Genomic DNA, 18,611 nt, shown 5'->3' with positions numbered 1-18,611 from the left:
CAGGATTATTAACAACTTTACTAGAAGCAGTGCAATTACCAAAAAAAATTGCTGTATGTAAATGCACGGCACGTACTAATAATTCGGATCCAATATCTTTAGGAAATATGTTCGCTGATAAAATGGTAAAACAAGCGGCACTAAAGGAACTGAACCATCTTAACACAGAAAAAATTACAAGTACACTTTGAGATCCTGGCAGACATTTAACAACAGAGTCCAAAGCAAGAAATTGACCACTGGCTAAGGAATAAAGCAACCCTGGACAAAAATGTTAATATGTCAACAGATAATAAAACAATCTTAAAAAAAATATATATTTTTTTTGCATAAGTGGGACGCTATTTTGAGCCATGGTTTTACACATGTCTCAACAGGAGGGATGTGCTGTGGCACAATAGTGTGCTAGTGTGCTATTAACACCCACTTTACTACGTATGGATTGAATTCTTATTCAAAAAATTTTTGTAGAGCATGTTTAGCGTGTGCAAAACACAATGCCCAGGGCAGCTTGCGACCTCGGCGTGGACAATTTCAAAAACCACAATACTTATTTTAAGAAATACACATGGACTTCATTGAACTCAACAACAGTGAAGGGGAAAAATTCTGTTTCGTGATAATAGACTCATTTTCAAAATGGATAGAACTGTTTCCTACAAAACATCCAGATGCACTAACAGTAGCTAAAACTCTATGCAAAGACATAATTCCACGCTATGGTATTCCAGAAAAAATTTACAGTGATAAACTATGACTAAATTATGCATCTCCATCTTAGTATTTACCCTAACTGTACCTATTTGCGTCATGATAATAGCATTGTGGTATCTGCTGTAGATTTGTAGCTCCTCAACGACCTTCAGAGGAAGTCCGGCTACAAAGGGGGCTGTAATTCTAGTTTGCAGTCGTCTCAAACCGGTGAAGATTGTCCACAACTCTGTTGCGTCATTAGGAGGGGTTGCAAGTCTGCAGGTAAGATGATCACTCAGACGCATAAAAAATTAGCGGCAGTAGGAGGACTGATCGGAGTAATAATAGTGATGTCACTGCTATTACGGGAAAAGAATCTTAACGTGCAGAAAAGAAGTGTGGGGGACCCTAACAGATCACAAACACAGGTCGACCTAACACCCTGGATTATTAAGTGGGCATACAACAACTCCATATGTGTGACCATAGCCCCAAATTCGACTACCGAACTCCAAATACCCATATCATCGTTGAAAGGATTTACAAATAGACACAGGTGTCAGGGGAGACATATGCTAGTTACTGGTGGTATGTTACTGGACACGTGTTAGATTTAAGTTGGGACACATTGATTACCATACAGGAAGGTGATTACTGGGCACCTGGTACCACATTAGAAGCCAGGCATTTCCATAATAAAATTATGTTAAAGAAACATGGGGCCATATTAAGTATGACGTTTGCTTTTAGCTCAGCTAAACTCAACCCACATGACCAACCATTGAGCACTATTTTAAATACCCCGTGTTGGGGTTTCCTTTTATGGGCCTACTCTTCTGGGGCAGATCCCTACTTTCCTATAATTATTTGCGAAAATCAAACCATGACCCCTGTTGAACTGCCAATCACAAATAACTACACACGTCACGCCGGAGTTAAAATAGCCGTAATTCGAAATGCAGATGATTGGTTTCAGGTCACTACGGGCATCTCACAACAAAGTAATAACTGGCTGCTGTTAGTACAACAGGCAGCAAACATGTCAAATCAAGGAGATTGTGTAGTACGTATGGGAGCCAGACCACTGTTACAAGTAGTGCCTTCAACTATGGGAATAGATTGTTTGATCGAAGTAATGAATAAAACCATTGCATAAGGGGAAAAAAATAAATAAATAAATCAAATAAATAATTTGTTCACAATGGGATAAGATTTATCCACTGACTTCTGCTGAAAAACAAAAACCAATATTCTCTAACAAAGTAGCAGCAGGAAATTTCTCTTGCGTAAAAAGAACTGGTAAGGGCCGTAGATTGGGCAAATTAAAAAGAACCCAATGTCACCAAGTACAAACAGTAGACAAAACGTTCAGACCAAAATCCCGCAGTGACATCTGGTGGTGGTGTGGGGATGATAAATTGTATGAAAGATTACCATACGATACCACAGGACTTTGCGCTTCAGTGTCACTGATTTTGCCAGTATCAGTTATTCAAACCTCCATCGCCAATCTATTGACCACAGTAAACAGTGTTCTTCCCCATACCTGGAAAACCAAAACAAAAAGATCAACAACAGGATGGAGTGCAAAGGATCCAACATACATAGACAGCATAGGGGTACCAAGAGGAGTCCCTGATGAATACAAATTAGTCAACCAGATAGCAGCAGGTTTTGAATCATCGATTTGCTGGTGGTGCACAATTAACAAAAATGTAGACAGAATCAACTACATCCACTATAACGTGCAGAAATTAGGAAACACCACTGAAAGAGGGTTCTCCGCCATCCATGAACAACTGTCAGTTACCTCCCTCATGGCTTTCCAAAACAGAATTGCTGTTGACATGCTCTTGGCGGAGAAGGGCGGAGTATGTGCCATTTTTGGTGATCAGTGCTGCACGTTCATTCCGAACAACACGGCAGCGGACGGGAGGCACCAAGGCCTTAGAAGGTCTCAGGTCCCTTAACAGCAAGATGAAAGACCATTCTGGAGTTGACACGTCAATGTGGGATGGTTTTGGAGACATATTTGGCAAATATAAACAACTGACTATATTCTTATGACCTATTTTTACTATATTCTTATGACCTATTTTTCTTATGACCTACAAACATTTCGTATCACTCACATAACAAAGTAAGATTAACACTGTACATGTGTTTCATATCACTCACATAACAATGTAAGATTAATGCTGTGACGCCTGCACTTGTGGTGTACATCATGATTAAGGGAAAACAGAACATGACAGAACATTCCTCAGCAGATAGTTTTAACACCCTCAGGGGACATAGGCACGGGTCAGAAGTAGATATGACCTCAAAGGGTATGTGTGTGTGTGTCCCCAGAGAATCACATGCCAAGGATGAGATATCCACACATTATGGATAACATGTTGTGCGAAGAAACTGGTTTCAACTGGAATAATTAAACCCCCCTTCCCTCAGCCATTGAAACCTGATTGTAATCAGGGCCTTCCTTCAATAAAAAGGCAAGAGGGCAGGAGCTGCTTCAGAGTGAGGTGGCGAATTGTTACTGAACGGTTCCTGATCGAGTGATGAGTAAAAGAGAGATGAGTAAAAAGAAACTCATCTCTCTGTGTCTTCTTTTGTACAAGCAGTGGTTTTTTTTTTACAAGTGTCGGGGTTTAAACCTGACATTTTGTACAGGTTGGGCACTTTTAATTAGTCCTACGTCTGATGGACCTAGAGACCACAACGTTGCTGGTAGGGAGTTGACCACTATTGACAAATATTCTTCCTGCTGTCCTGAGCCATGTATTGCCTGCAGATCTGGAATGTAGAAATTCATATCTGCAAGTTTTTCTACATGCTCCTGAGTCACAACGGAATCTGATTGGATTACCATTCACTTCCAATGTGACTTCTGCGATGTTCAAAGGCAAATACCTCTTGTAAATTCTAATTGTACTACTTATTCATCATTTGGTTATGGTTGTATTTGTTAAGTGAAGCCGAGTCATGCTGAATATGGCTTTTGGTCTTGCCTTCTAAACTGGCCTTTGACACAATCACGGGAGAAGTGACCTTCCTCACCGCAATTCCAACATCCAGTAGTGTTGGGATAGCTTCGTACATTCTGTCTACCTGTTCCTCTTACCTGTTCCTCTTCCTCTACCTTTTCCTCTGAATCTTCCTTGACTTTGGAAGAGGATTTCTCCATTTTCTGTAACGAAGGTGTGTATTTTTTGCATCTTATTTTTGTTACTTAACACCTGCATTTTGCATGCTGCGTGCTGTGTGTGATATAGTCTGCCATAGTTACTGTGGGCATTCCGATGAAATGTTTATCAACCCACCCTTTTATGCCAGGATTTGAATTAGCATGTATTGCGTCTACATTAGGTTTGTTACCTCTATCATTGGAAACGCATCGGTTTCCGGTGAAACCCTAGGTGGTGATTTAGGAGAAAATACTTCTCCCATCTGTTTTGACCACTCAACAGAAAAAGGTTTAACTCTTGTTTGTGGTGGGTATGGCGCTGATGGTCTGACATCGTGGTTGTCATAATGTGGGGGTTCAAGGAACTGTGGATACAATTGTGATTGTCCACCTACTTCACCATCATTTTGACTACTATTGCTCACTCTTTTAGTTGGCATAACCCTACTTTCGTTATCTTCCTTTCGTGTAAAAAATGTGTCTGAGTCTTTCTTCTCACTTACTTTTCCTTCATCTTTCTGATACTCATGAAGTAAAACTTCCCTTACTGTGTTTTGTAACTCTTCCTTTCTACAACGTTCACTTTCTGCTCTTTCTCTCGCCTTCCTTGCTTTCTTCATTTTAGCCTGGCCTTTCTGTCTTTTTTCTGCCAGCTCCTTCCAATATGATAGGTCATCATACCCTTCCTTTTGCATTTTTGTGGTTTTATTCTTGTTCCTTTTTGCAATATCCTGTTGCAATTTAATTAATTTAGGGATCGATAATTGTCCGTCAAAACCATACTTGTTAATCCATATTTCTAGATGTTTTGCTTTGGTTGGTTGGCGGTGAAACACGTAACACCAATCCTTGCACTTTAGTACTTCCTTTTTTACTTGTGGTTTTCCACTTTTATTTCCCATCTTGGGAATAATTTGGTCCCTGTTGTGATGACCTTCCTAGGGAAAACTAACAACAGGGTTGTTTGTCAGTGAGAGAGTAATGAACTTTTCTTTGAGGTAATTCTCAAGCTTCTACCCCGGTGAGGGGTTTACTCTACACTCTGATCAAAAGTGTCTTACTGATTGTTGTCTTCTCTTCCGTCGGTATCCCGTCAACCTTCAGCTTCCAGTTGTTGAGCTGAGAAGACAGCCCATCAAAGGATTTTGTCTGCCGTGGCCACGGTCTTTCTGTCTTGTCCGCTCCACAACTGGACTCATCAGGTATCTTGGGATCCGGCTTGAAGGACCAAGTAAATGTCAGGTTCAAACTCCTGTGACACTTGTAAAAACACTTAAATATAGAAATACAGAAGAGACAGACAACAATATTCAAAGTTACTCGCAGCGAGGAGAGTGAAACCACATACCCAGTGACATGCCGCTCCACTCTGAATATGGAGTTCACACTCCTCTCCTTTTATTCTCTTTCGGGGGTCCCTACTACATGGTCGTGCAACTCTAAGGGGAGGGGGAGAAGGCAGTTGCGCGAGCTGTATTTGTTTGTCTATGTGTGTGTGTGTGTATGTGAGAGCAATTACTTTTAATGTTTTATGAGTTCTTTATCTTGACACATTCTTGCAGGATTAACATGAGCATCTGCAGGGTTGCTGCTGCGGCATCCAGACACCTCCAGGACCTGGGGGTCGCTGGGGGGTCTCTGCTCAGGGTCACAGGAACATTCCTTCTTCAGCACATTCAAACAGTTTCTATTGTCTAAGCAAATGGATATAAGGGTGATAACTAACACAATAATACCTGTATCTACATATTATTCTAACAGTGTTCTTTTTCGTCTGTAGGTGTGGTCGGAGGCCCAATAACTGCCTTTCAAAATCGTATTGCTCTCGGATATATATTGGCAGAAAAACATGGCGTGTGTGCAATGATTGCTATGGACTGTTGCACTTTCATCCCAAACAATACGGCACCAGGTGGTCGTTTGTCTCGTGCAATTGAATAAGCTTTGAATAAACCCATGAAATCACGTCGGTGTGGACACCAGCCCGTGGGACTCGTTGATGAGCTATTTTGGTAAGGGAAAGAGTTGGCCTCCGGCATTATTATTGCAGTTTTAGTGTTTAGTGTGCAGCCTTGGGCAAATCACAGGACACATAATCGCTTTCAGGCACATACAGTTCCGAAACTCTCCCACACATCCACAATATTGACTAACAACAGATAACGGGAGAACATGACGTCGGCAGCCGCGGCCTGTCGATAACGGCTGGCTCCACCGCTCCACCCCGCCCGCCCTGCGTTGGTGAGAAGACCTCGGCCGAGGAGAGGAGGGGGTCCACCTGTGATGCGCCAGAGATCTACCGACATTTCTTAGCATAATAAAAGCCGGGCAGGGACAGTTAGCTGTACTCATTTGTTCTGACCTGTAAAGTAAAGCCTAAGTCTCTGCAGGTGTTAGGGGAAGACTTATGAGCCCGGAGCTCTGTGTAATCTGACTGGTCTGAGAGTAAACCATATAACTGACAAGTTCGTTGTCATCTCTTGCCTCCAACACGACACCCACAGGAATCCCTGACCTAAGAACAGGAGGTCAAATTCCAACAATACGCTATGTTAATTATTTATACAGCAATTTCACAACCTTCATTAAGTAGGATTTCTTAATTATATCAAATCAATCAAATATTTTTGTAGTTACGAGCAAAGAGAACCTGTTTACAACCTTCATGAGATTTTACATTAATGGAGTCCTTGAGACATTAAATAATCTTAACTTAATCGCCATTTTGACTCCCAAAAATGGAGAGTTCTGGTGGCAGCATGCAAAAGTGAAATAAGATGAACATTGGCTGCATGTCCAGTCCAAGCTGCTGAAAGGCAACGACCATCATGAAGGATAAAGATGGTATTCTGGAACATGTTTATGATCTTCTACTATGAAATGGACAGTGATAACAGGATAAGTGGCAGAATGGTCACCTCTCACTTCTTGTAACAGCCCCCACTGTGCAAGACACCTACGGGATGAAAGTAAGGAATTGGTTTCTTTTGTTGTGTTCCGTGTAAGGTGGAAAAGTTTTGGGAGGTAATTTAGGTTTAATAATATAATTTAGGAGAGCTTTTTGGGACGTCAGGCACACTTGGAATGAACCTCCTGGCACCTTCCGCTAGCTCAAATTGACCCGCCGTATCATTCTTTGCTCACAATGTGTTTGAGAGCGAATAAAGTGCATTTTCGAACAATGGTTGTGTGTGCCAAGCAATAAAGCACATCACACTAAATGTGTTCCATAAGTGCCAAACCACTCTTCGGATATCTTCTCTGAGCGAGTGGAGTGCTTTTTTGGACGTGGCACACATGTGCCATATATGGAAAAAATTATGACCACAAAGCCAAGCTTGCTTGAAATACATTATCACAGCGAGGAAAACAGTTTTTTCTCATTTTCGCTCTAACTCTACAACAGTGCTTCTCACCCATGTGAAACTGTTGCATATAGAACGAGATGCGAAGCTGCGTCAGGCACACTTGGAATGAGCCTCCTGGCACATTCCGCAGGCTCACAATGACCCGCCGTATTAATCCTTTGCTCACAATGTGTTTGAGAGCGAATAAAGTGCATTTTCGAACAATGGTTGTGTGTGCCAAGCAATAAAGCACATCACACTAAATGTGTTCCATAAGTGCCAAAACGCGCTTCGGAGGCCTTCTCTGAGCGAGTGGAGTGCTTTTTTGGACGTGGCACACATGTGCCATATATGGAGAATTTTTTTTACCACAAAGCCTATAAGGGTGCTTGAAATACATTATCACAGCGAGAGAAACACATTTTCTCATTTTAGCTGTAACTCCACAGCAGTGCTTCTCAGCCACCTGAAATTGTGCAGATAGAACGGGATGCGAAGCTGCGTCAGGCACACTTGGAATGAGCCTCCGCTGGCCTCATGCTTTGCTCACAATGCGTTTGAGAGCGAATAAAGTGCATTTTCGAACAATGGTTGTGTGTGCCAAGCAATAAAGCACATCACACTAAATGTGTTCCATAAGTGCCAAAACGCGCTTCGGAGGCCTTCTCTGAGCGAGTGGAGTGCTTTTTTGGACGTGGCACACATGTGCCATATATGGAGAATTTTTTTTACCACAAAGCCTATAAGGGTGCTTGAAATACATTATCACAGCGAGAGAAACACATTTTCTCATTTTAGCTGTAACTCCACAGCAGTGCTTCTCAGCCACCTGAAATTGTTGCAGATAGAACGGGATGCGAAGCTGCGTCAGGCACACTTGGAATGAGCCTCCGCTGGCTCACAATGACATGACGTATCATGCTTTGCTCACAATGCGTTTGAATAAAGTGCATTTTCGAACAATGGTTGTGTGTGCCAAGCAATAAAGCACATCACACTAAACTGTGCCAAAACGCTCTTCGGAGGCCTTCTCTGAGCGAGTGGAGTGCTTTTGTGGACGTGGCGCACATGTGCCATATATGGAGAAAATTTTGACCACGAAGCCTATAGCTTGCTTGAAACGCATTATCACAGCGTGTGAAACACTTTGTCTCATTTTCGCTCTAACTCCACAACAGAGCATCTCAGCCACGTGAAACTGTTGCACCTAGAATGAGATGCGAAGCACACTAAATGTGTTCCATAAGTGCCAAAACGCTCTTCGGAGGCCTTCTCTGAGCGAGTGGAGTGCTTTTTTGGACGTGGCACACATGTGCAATATATGGAGAAATTTTTTACCACAAAGCCTATAGGGTGCTTGAAATACATTATCACAGCGAGAGAAACACATTTTCTCATTATGGACTGGCTCAGTAGACAGCCCATAGACTGCTACTTGCTTCCGTATATCTTAATCTTAATCTCATTTTTGCGCGCGTAATGCGGCCAAAACCGCAAGAAGGACCCCCACACATGTTACACCGCCGGAAACGTGGCGCTCGGGACTACAGCGGTATTTAGTTATTGGAACGTTTTGTCTAACCATGGCGACGCTATTAACCAAAACGTTCAAAAATGGGCCACTAGATTAGGTACACTTTGTGCTATTTTTAGAACAGCTCATGCCAGAGAAAAGAATGAGAATTTACAGACTTTTCCCAGCCTTGTAGCCTTTTTTTTCACAGCCTTTGATAAACTTCTGAACTCTCTCTGTGGCTAAATGTTAATTTCTAGCATGTTAGCATTTAAGCTAATTTACTCATGTCTAAAGGCAAATACACACATGGCATGATGTAGGGATGTTATAACAACCTTGGCACTTTCTAAACTTGAGGCTCTCTTGCTAGGTGCTAGCATGTTAGCCATTAGCATGTTAGCCTTTAAGCTAATTTACTCATGTCTAAAGGATAATATACACATGGCATGGTGTAGGGAGGTTATAAGACAACCTTCGCACTTTCTAACCTCGAGGCTCTCTTGCTAGGGGCTAGCATGCCTGTTAGCATGTTAGCATTTAAGCTAATTTACTCATGTCTAAAGGCAAATACACACATGGTATATTGTGCGGACACTATAAGACTGCCTCAAACTTTTCGGCACCCGAGGCTGTCTTGCTAGGTGCTAGCATGTTAGCCGTTAGCATGTTAGCATTTTTGCTAATTTACTAATGTGTAAAGACAACTACATGGCATGATGTGGGGACACTGTGGGACTGACTACGTTTGGGACTTGAAGCTGTCCTGTTAGGTGCTAGCATGTTGACAGTTAGCATGTTGGCATTTTAGCTAATTTACTCATGACTAAAGGCCAATGCACACATGGCATGATGTGGGGACACTATGGGACTGCCTCAACCTTTTTGGTACTTGAGGCTGTCTTGCTAGGTGCTAGCATGCTAGTTGCTAGCATGTTAGCATTCACGCTAATTTACTGATGTCTAAAGGCAAATACACACATGGCATGATGCAGGGAGGTTATAGGACAACCTTGGCAGTTTCTAAACTTGAGGCCCTCTTGCTAGGTGCTAGCATTTAAGCTAATTTAATCATGTGTAAAACTAATTTAATCATGTGTAAAGGCAAATACACACATGGTATGATGTAGGGAAGTTATAGGACAACCTTGGCACTTTCTAAACCTTAGGCTTTCTTGCTAGGTGATATCATGATGGCTGTTAGCATTGAAGCTAGTTGCTCATGTCTAAAGGCAACTACACACATGTCATGATGTGGGGACACTGTGGGACTTCATTAAGGCTTTTGGGACTTGAAGTTATGATGCTAGGTGCTAGCATGGTAGCCGTTAGCATGTTAGCATTAAAGCTAAAGGCTCAGCTAGCGGAGGCTCATTCCAAGTGTGCCTGGCGCAGCTTCGACCCCGTTCTATCTGCAACAATTTCAGGTGGCTGAGAAGCACTGCTGTGGAGTTACAGCTAAAATGAGAAAATGTGTTTCTCTCTCTGTGATAATGTATTTCAAGCACCCTATAGGCTTTGGGGTAAAAAAAATTCTCCATATATGGCACATGTGTGCCACGTCCAAAAAACCACTCCACTCGCTCAGAGAAGGCCTCCGAAGAGCGTTTTGGCACTTATGGAACACATTTAGTGTGATGTGCTTTATTGCTTGGCACACACAACCATTGTTCGAAAATGCACTTTATTCGCTCTAAAACACATTGTGAGCAGAGCATGATACGTCATGTCATTGTGAGCCAGCGGAGGCTCATTCCAAGTGTGCCTGACGCAGCTTCGCATCCCGTTCTATCTGCAACAGTTTCAGGTGGCTGAGAAGCACTGCTGTGGAGTTACAGCTAAAATGAGAAAATGTGTTGCTCTCGCTGTGATAATGTATTTCAAGCACCCTATAGGTTTTGTGGTAAAAAAATTTCTCCATATATCGCACATGTGTGCCACGTCCAAAAAAGCACTCCACTCGCTCAGAGAAGGCCTCCGAAGCGCGTTTTGGCACTTATGGAACACATTTAGTGTGATGTGCTTTATTGCTTGGCACACACAACCATTGTTCGAAAATGCACTTTATTCGCTCTAAAACACATTGTGAGCTGAGCATGATACGTCATGTCATTGTGAGCCAGCGGAGGCTCATTCCAAGTGTGCCTGACGCAGCTTCGCATCCCGTTCTATCTGCAACAGTTTCACATGGCAGAGAAGGACTGCTGTGGAGCTAGAGAGAAAATGGGCCACTAGATTAGGTACACTTTGTGCTATTTTTAGAACAGCTCATGCCAGAGAAAAGAATGAGAATTTACAGACTTTTCACAGCCTTGTAGCCTTTTTTTTTCACAGCCTTTGATAAACTTCTGAACTCTCTCTGTGGCTAAATGTTAATTTCTAGCATGTTAGCATTTAAGCTAATTTACTCATGTCTAAAGGCAAATACACACATGGCATAGTGTAGGGAGGTTATAAGACAACCTTCGCACTTTCTAACCTCGAGGCTCTCTTGCTAGGGGCTAGCATGCCTGTTAGCATGTTAGCCTTTAAGCTAATTTACTCATGTCTAAAGGCAAATGCACACATGGTATATTGTGCGGACACTATAAGACTGCCTCAAACTTTTCGGCACCCGAGGCGGTCTTGCTAGGTGCTAGCATGTTAGCTGTTAGCATGTTAGCATTTTTGCTCATTTACTAATGTGTAAAGACAACTACAGGGCATGATGTGGGGACACTGTGGGACTGACTACGTTTGGGACTTGAAGCTGTCCTGTTAGGTGCTAGCATGTTGACAGTTAGCATGTTGGCATTTTAGCTAATTTACTCATGACTAAAGGCCAATGCACACATGGCATGATGTGGGGACACTATGGGACTGCCTCAACCTTTTTGGTACTTGAGGCTGTCTTGCTAGGTGCTAGCATGCTAGTTGCTAGCATGTTAGCATTCACGCTAATTTACTGATGTCTAAAGGCAAATACACACATGGCATGATGCAGGGAGGTTATAGGACAACCTTGGCAGTTTCTAAACTTGAGGCCCTCTTGCTAGGTGCTAGCATTTAAGCTAATTTAATCATGTGTAAAACTAATTTAATCATGTGTAAAGGCAAATACACACATGGTATGATGTAGGGAAGTTATAGGACAACCTTGGCACTTTCTAAACCTTAGGCTTTCTTGCTAGGTGATATCATGATGGCTGTTAGCATTGAAGCTAGTTGCTCATGTCTAAAGGCAACTACACACATGTCATGATGTGGGGACACTGTGGGACTTCATTAAGGCTTTTGGGACTTGAAGTTATGATGCTAGGTGCTAGCATGGTAGCCGTTAGCATGTTAGCATTAAAGCTAAAGGCTCAGCTAGCGGAGGCTCATTCCAAGTGTGCCTGACGCAGCTTCGCATCCCGTTCTATCTGCAACAGTTTCAGCCACCTGAAACTGTTGCAGATAGAACGGGATGAAATTTTTTACCACAAAGCCTATAGGGTGCTTGAAATACATTATCACAGCGAGAGAAACACATTTTCTCATTTTAGCTTTAACTCCACAGCAGTGCTTCTCAGCCACCTGAAACTGTTGCAGATAGAACGGGATGCGAAGCTGCGTCAGTCACACTTGGAATGAGCCTCCGCTGGCTCACAATGACAAGACGTATCATGCTCTGCATCCCGTTCTATCTGCAACAGTTTCAGGTGGCTGAGAAACACTGCTGTGGAGTTAAAGCTAAAATGAGAAAATGTGTTTCTCTCGCTGTGATAATGTATTTCAAGCACCCTATAGGCTTTGTGGTAAAAAAATTTCTCCATATATGGCACATGTGTGCCACGTCCAAAAAATCACTCCACTCGCTCGGAGAAGGCCTCCGAAGCGCGTCTTGGCACTTATGGAACACATCTAGTGTGATGTGCTTTATTGCTTGGCACACACAACCATTGTTCGAAAATGCACTTTATTCGCTCTCAAACGCATTGTGAAATAAGCATGATACGTCATGTCATTGTGAGCCAGCGGAGGCTCATTTCAAGTGTGCCTGACGCAGCTTCGCACCCCGTTCTATCTGCAACAATTTTAGGTGGCTGAGAAGCACTGCTGTGGAGTTACAGCTAAAATGAGAAAATGTGTTTCTCTCGCTGTGATAATGTATTTCAAGCACCCTATAGGCTTTGTGGTAAAAAATTTCTCCATATATGGCACATGTGTGCCACGTCCAAAAAATCACTCCACTCGCTCAGAGAAGGCCTCCGAAGCGCGTCTTGGCACTTATTAACCACATCTAGTGTGATGTGCTTTATTGCTTGGCACACACAACCATTGTTCGAAAATGCACTTTATTCGCTCTCAAACGCATTGTGAAATAAGCATGATACGTCATGTCATTGTGAGCCAGCGGAGGCTCATTTCAAGTGTGCCTGACGCAGCTTCGCACCCCGTTCTATCTGCAACAATTTTAGGTGGCTGAGAAGCACTGCTGTGGAGTTACAGCTAAAATGAGAAAATGTGTTTCTCTCGCTGTGATAATGTATTTCAAGCACCATTATAGGCTTTGTGGTAAAAAAAATTCTCCATATATGGCACATGTGTGCCACGTCCAAAAAAGCACTCCACTCGCTCAGAGAAGGCCTCCGAAGCGCGTTTTGGCACTTATGGAACACATTTAGTGTGATGTGCTTTATTGCTTGGCACACACAACCATTGTTCGAAAATGCACTTTATTCGCTCTCAAACGCATTGTGAGCAAAGCATGATACGTCATGTCATTGTGAGCCAGCGGAGGCTCATTCCAAGTGTGCCTGACGCAGCTTCGCATCCCGTTCTATCTGCAACAATTTCAGGTGGCTGAGAAGCACTGCTGTGGAGTTACAGCTAAAATGAGAAAATGTGTTTCTCTCGCTGTGATAATGTATTTCAAGCACCCTATAGGCTTTGCGGTAAAACATTTCTCCATATATGGCACATGTGTGCCACGTCCAAAAAATCACTCCACTCGCTCAGAGAAGGCCTCCGAAGCGCGTTTTGGCACTTATGGAACACATTTATTGTGATGTGCTTTATTGCTTGGCACACACAACCATTGTTCGAAAATGCACTTTGTTCGCTCTAAAACACATTGTGAGCAGAGCATGATACGTCTTGTCATTGTGAGCCAGCGGAGGCTCATTCCAAGTGTGCCTGACGCAGCTTCGCATCCCGTTCTATCTGCAACAGTTTCAGGTGGCTGAGAAACACTGCTGTGGAGTTAAAGCTAAAATGAGAAAATGTGTTTCTCTCGCTGTGATAATGTATTTCAAGCACCCTATAGGCTTTGTGGTAAAAAATTTCTCCATATATGGCACATGTGTGCCACGTCCAAAAAATCACTCCACTCGCTCAGAGAAGGCCTCCGAAGCGCGTCTTGGCACTTATGGAACACATCTAGTGTGATGTGCTTTATTGCTTGGCACACACAACCATTGTTCGAAAATGCACTTTATTCGCTCTCAAACGCATTGTGAAATAAGCATGATACGTCATGTCATTGTGAGCCAGCGGAGGCTCATTTCAAGTGTGCCTGATGCAGCTTCGCACCCCGTTCTATCTGCAACAATTTTAGGTGGCTGAGAAGCACTGCTGTGGAGTTACAGCTAAAATGAGAAATGTGTTTCTCTCTCTGTGATAATGTATTTCAAGCACCCTATAGGCTTTGTGGTAAAAAAAATTCTCCATATATGGCACATGTGTGCCACGTCCAAAAAAGCACTCCACTCGCTCAGAGAAGGCCTCCGTTGCGCGTTTTGGCACTGATGGAACACATTTTGTGTGATGTGCTTTATTGCTTGGCACACACAACCATTGTTCGAAAATGCACATTATTCGCTCTAAAACACATTGTGAGCAAAGCATGATACATCACGTCATTGTGAGCGAGCGGAAGGTGCCAGGAGGCTTATTGCAAGTGTGCCTGACGCAGCTTCGCATGCCGTTCTATCTGCAACAGTTTCAGGTGGCTGAGAAGCACTGCTGTGGAGTTACAGCTAAAATGAGAAAATGTGTTGCTCTCGCTGTGATAATGTATTTCAAGCACCCTATAGGTTTTGTGGTAAAAGATTTCTCCATATATGGACATGTGTGCCACGTCCAAAAAAGCACTCCACTCGCTCAGAGAAGGCCTCCGAAGCGCGTTTTGGCACTTATGGAACACATTTAGTGTGATGTGCTTTATTGCTTGGCACACACAACCATTGTTCGAAAATGCACTTTATTCGCTCTAAAACGCATTGTGAGCAACGCATGATACGTCATGTCATTGTGAGCCAGCGGAGGCTCATTCCAAGTGTGCCTGACGCAGCTTCGCATCTCGTTCTATATGCAACAGTTTCACATGGGTGAGAAGCACTGTTGTAGAGTTAGAGCGAAAATGAGAAAAAACTGTTTTCCTCGCTGTGATAATGTATTTCAAGCAAGCTTGGCTTTGTGGTCATAAATTTCTCCATATATGGCACATGTGTGCCACGTCCAAAAAAGCACTCCATTCGCTCAGAGAAGGCCTCCGAAGCGCGTTTTGGCACTTATGGAACACATTTAGTGTGATGTGCTTTATTGCTTGGCACACACAACCATTGTTCGAAAATGCACTTTATTCGCTCTCAAACACATTGTGAGCAAAGCATGATACATCACGTCATTGTGAGCGAGCGGAAGGTGCCAGGAGGCTTATTGCAAGTGTGCCTGACGCAGCTTCTCATCCCGTTCTATCTGCAACAGTTTCGTGTGGCTGAGAAGCACTGCTGTGGAGTTACAGCTAAAATGAGAAAATGTGTTTCTCTCGCTGTGATAATGTATTTCAAGCAACCTATAGGCTTTGTGGTAAAAATTTTCTCCATATATGGCACATGTGTGCCACGTCCAAAAAAGCACTCCACTCCCTCAGAGAAAAGCGATTTGGCACTTATGGAACACATTTAGTGTGATGTGCTTTATTGCTTGGGTCACACAACCGTTGTTCAAAAAAGCACTTTATTCGCTCTCAAATACATTGTGAGCAAAGGATGATACGGCGCGTCAATGTGAACCAGCGGATGGTGCCAGGAGGCTCATTCCAAGTGTGCCTGACGCAGCTTCTCATCCCGTTCTATCTGTAACAGTTTCGTGTGGCTGAGAAGCACTGCTGTGGAGTTACAGCTAAAATGAGAAAATGTGTTTCTCTCGCTGTGATAATGTATTTCAAGCAACCTATAGGCTTTGTGGTATAAATTTTCTCCATATATGGCACATGTGTGCCACGTCCAAAAAAGCACTCCACTCGCTCAGAGAAAAGCGATTTGGCACTTATGGAACACATTTAGTGTGATGTGCTTTATTGCTTGGCTCACACAACCGTTGTTCAAAAAAGCACTTTATTCGCTCTCAAATACATTGTGAGCAAAGGATGATACGGCGCGTCATTGTAAACCAGCGGAAGGTGCCAGGAGGCTCATTCCAAGTGTGCCTGACGCAGCTTCTCATCCCGTTCTATCTGTAACAGTTTCGTGTGGCTGAGAAGCACTGCTGTGGAGTTACAGCTAAAATGAGAAAATGTGTTTCTCTCGCTGTGATAATGTATTTCAAGCAACCTATAGGCTTTGTGGTATAAATTTTCTCCATTAATGGCACATGTGTGCCACGTCCAAAAAAGCACTCCACTCGCTCAGAGAAAAGCGTTTTGGCACTTATGGAACACATTTAGTGTGATATGCTTTATTGCTTGGCTCACACAACCGTTGTTCAAAAAAGCACTTTATTCGCTCTCAAATACATTGTGAGCAAAGGATGATACGGCGCGTCATTGTAAACCAGCGGAAGGTGCCAGGAGGCTCATTCCAAGTGTGCCTGACGCAGCTTCTCATCCCGTTCTATCTGTAACAGTTTCGTGTGGCTGAGAAGCACTGCTGTGGAGTTACAGCTAAAATGAGAAAATGTGTTTCTCTCGCTGTGATAATGTATTTCAAGCAACCTATACGCTTTGTGGTATAAATTTTCTCCATATATGGCACATGTGTGCCACGTCCAAAAAAGCACTCCACTCGCTCAGAGAAAAGCGATTTGGCACTTATGGAACACATTTAGTGTGATGTGCTTTATTGCTTGGCTCACACAACCGTTGTTCAAAAAAGCACTTTATTCGCTCTCAAATACATTGTGAGCAAAGGGTGATACGGCGCGTCATTGTAAACCAGCGGAAGGTGCCAGGAGGCTCATTCCAAGTGTGCCTGACGCAGCTTCTCATCCCGTTCTATCTGTAACAGTTTCGTGTGGCTGAGAAGCACTGCTGTGGAGTTACAGCTAAAATGAGAAAATGTGTTTCTCTCGCTGTGATAATGTATTTCAAGCAACCTATAGGCTTTGTGGTATAAATTTTCTCCATATATGGCACATGTGTGCCACGTCCAAAAAAGCACTCCACTCGCTCAGAGAAAAGCGTTTTGGCACTTATGGAACACATTTAGTGTGATATGCTTTATTGCTTGGCTCACACAACCGTTGTTCAAAAAAGCACTTTATTCGCTCTCAAATACATTGTGAGCAAAGGATGATACGGCGCGTCAATGTGAACCAGCGGAAGGTGCCAGGAGGCTCATTCCAAGTGTGCCTGACGCAGCTTCTCATCCCGTTCTATCTGTAACAGTTTCGTGTGGCTGAGAAGCACTGCTGTGGAGTTACAGCTAAAATGAGAAAATGTGTTTCTCTCGCTGTGATAATGTATTTCAAGCAACCTAGAGGCTTTGTGGTATAAATTTTCTCCATATATGGCACATGTGTGCCACGTCCAAAAAAGCACTCCACTCGCTCAGAGAAAAGCGATTTGGCACTTATGGAACACATTTAGTGTGATGTGCTTTATTGCTTGGCTCACACAACCGTTGTTCAAAAAAGCACTTTATTCGCTCTCAAATACATTGTGAGCAAAGGATGATACGGCGCGTCATTGTAAACCAGCGGAAGGTGCCAGGAGGCTCATTCCAAGTGTGCCTGACGCAGCTTCTCATCCCGTTCTATCTGCAACAGTTTCGTGTGGCTGAGAAGCACTGCTGTGGAGTTACAGCTAAAATGAGAAAATGTGTTTCTCTCGCTGTGATAATGTATTTCAAGCAACCTATAGGCTTTGTGGTAAAAAATTTCTCCATATATGGCACATGTGTGCCACGTCCAAAAAAGCACTCCACTCGCTCAGAGAAAAGCGTTTTGGCACTTATGGAACACATTTAGTGTGATGTGCTTTATTGCTTGGGTCACACAACCGTTGTTCAAAAAAGCACTTTATTCGCTCTCAAATACATTGTGAGCAAAGGATGATACGGCGCGTCAATGTGAACCAGCGGAAGGTGCCAGGAGGCTCATTCCAAGTGTGCCTGACGCAGCTTCTCATCCCGTTCTATCTGTAACAGTTTCGTGTGGCTGAGAAGCACTGCTGTGGAGTTACAGCTAAAATGAGAAAATGTGTTTCTCTCGCTGTGTTAATGTATTTCAAGCAACCTATAGGCTTTGTGGTAAAAAATTTCTCCATATATGGCACATGTGTGCCACGTCCAAAAAAGCACTCCACTCGCTCAGAGAAAAGCGTTTTGGCACTTATGGAACACATTTAGTGTGATGTGCTTTATTGCTTGGGTCACACAACCGTTGTTCAAAAAAGCACTTTATTCGCTCTCAAATACATTGTGAGCAAAGGATGATACGGCGCGTCAATGTGAACCAGCGGAAGGTGCCAGGAGGCTCATTCCAAGTGTGCCTGACGCAGCTTCTCATCCCGTTCTATCTGTAACAGTTTCGTGTGGCTGAGAAGCACTGCTGTGGAGTTACAGCTAAAATGAGAAAATGTGTTTCTCTCGCTGTGATAATGTATTTCAAGCAACCTATAGGCTTTGTG

The sequence above is a fragment of the Doryrhamphus excisus genome, chromosome 12 (assembly GCF_030265055.1).
Source record: "Doryrhamphus excisus isolate RoL2022-K1 chromosome 12, RoL_Dexc_1.0, whole genome shotgun sequence".
In the NCBI taxonomy this organism is placed as follows: domain Eukaryota; kingdom Metazoa; phylum Chordata; class Actinopteri; order Syngnathiformes; family Syngnathidae; genus Doryrhamphus; species Doryrhamphus excisus.
This window is presented reverse-complemented; position numbering follows the sequence as displayed.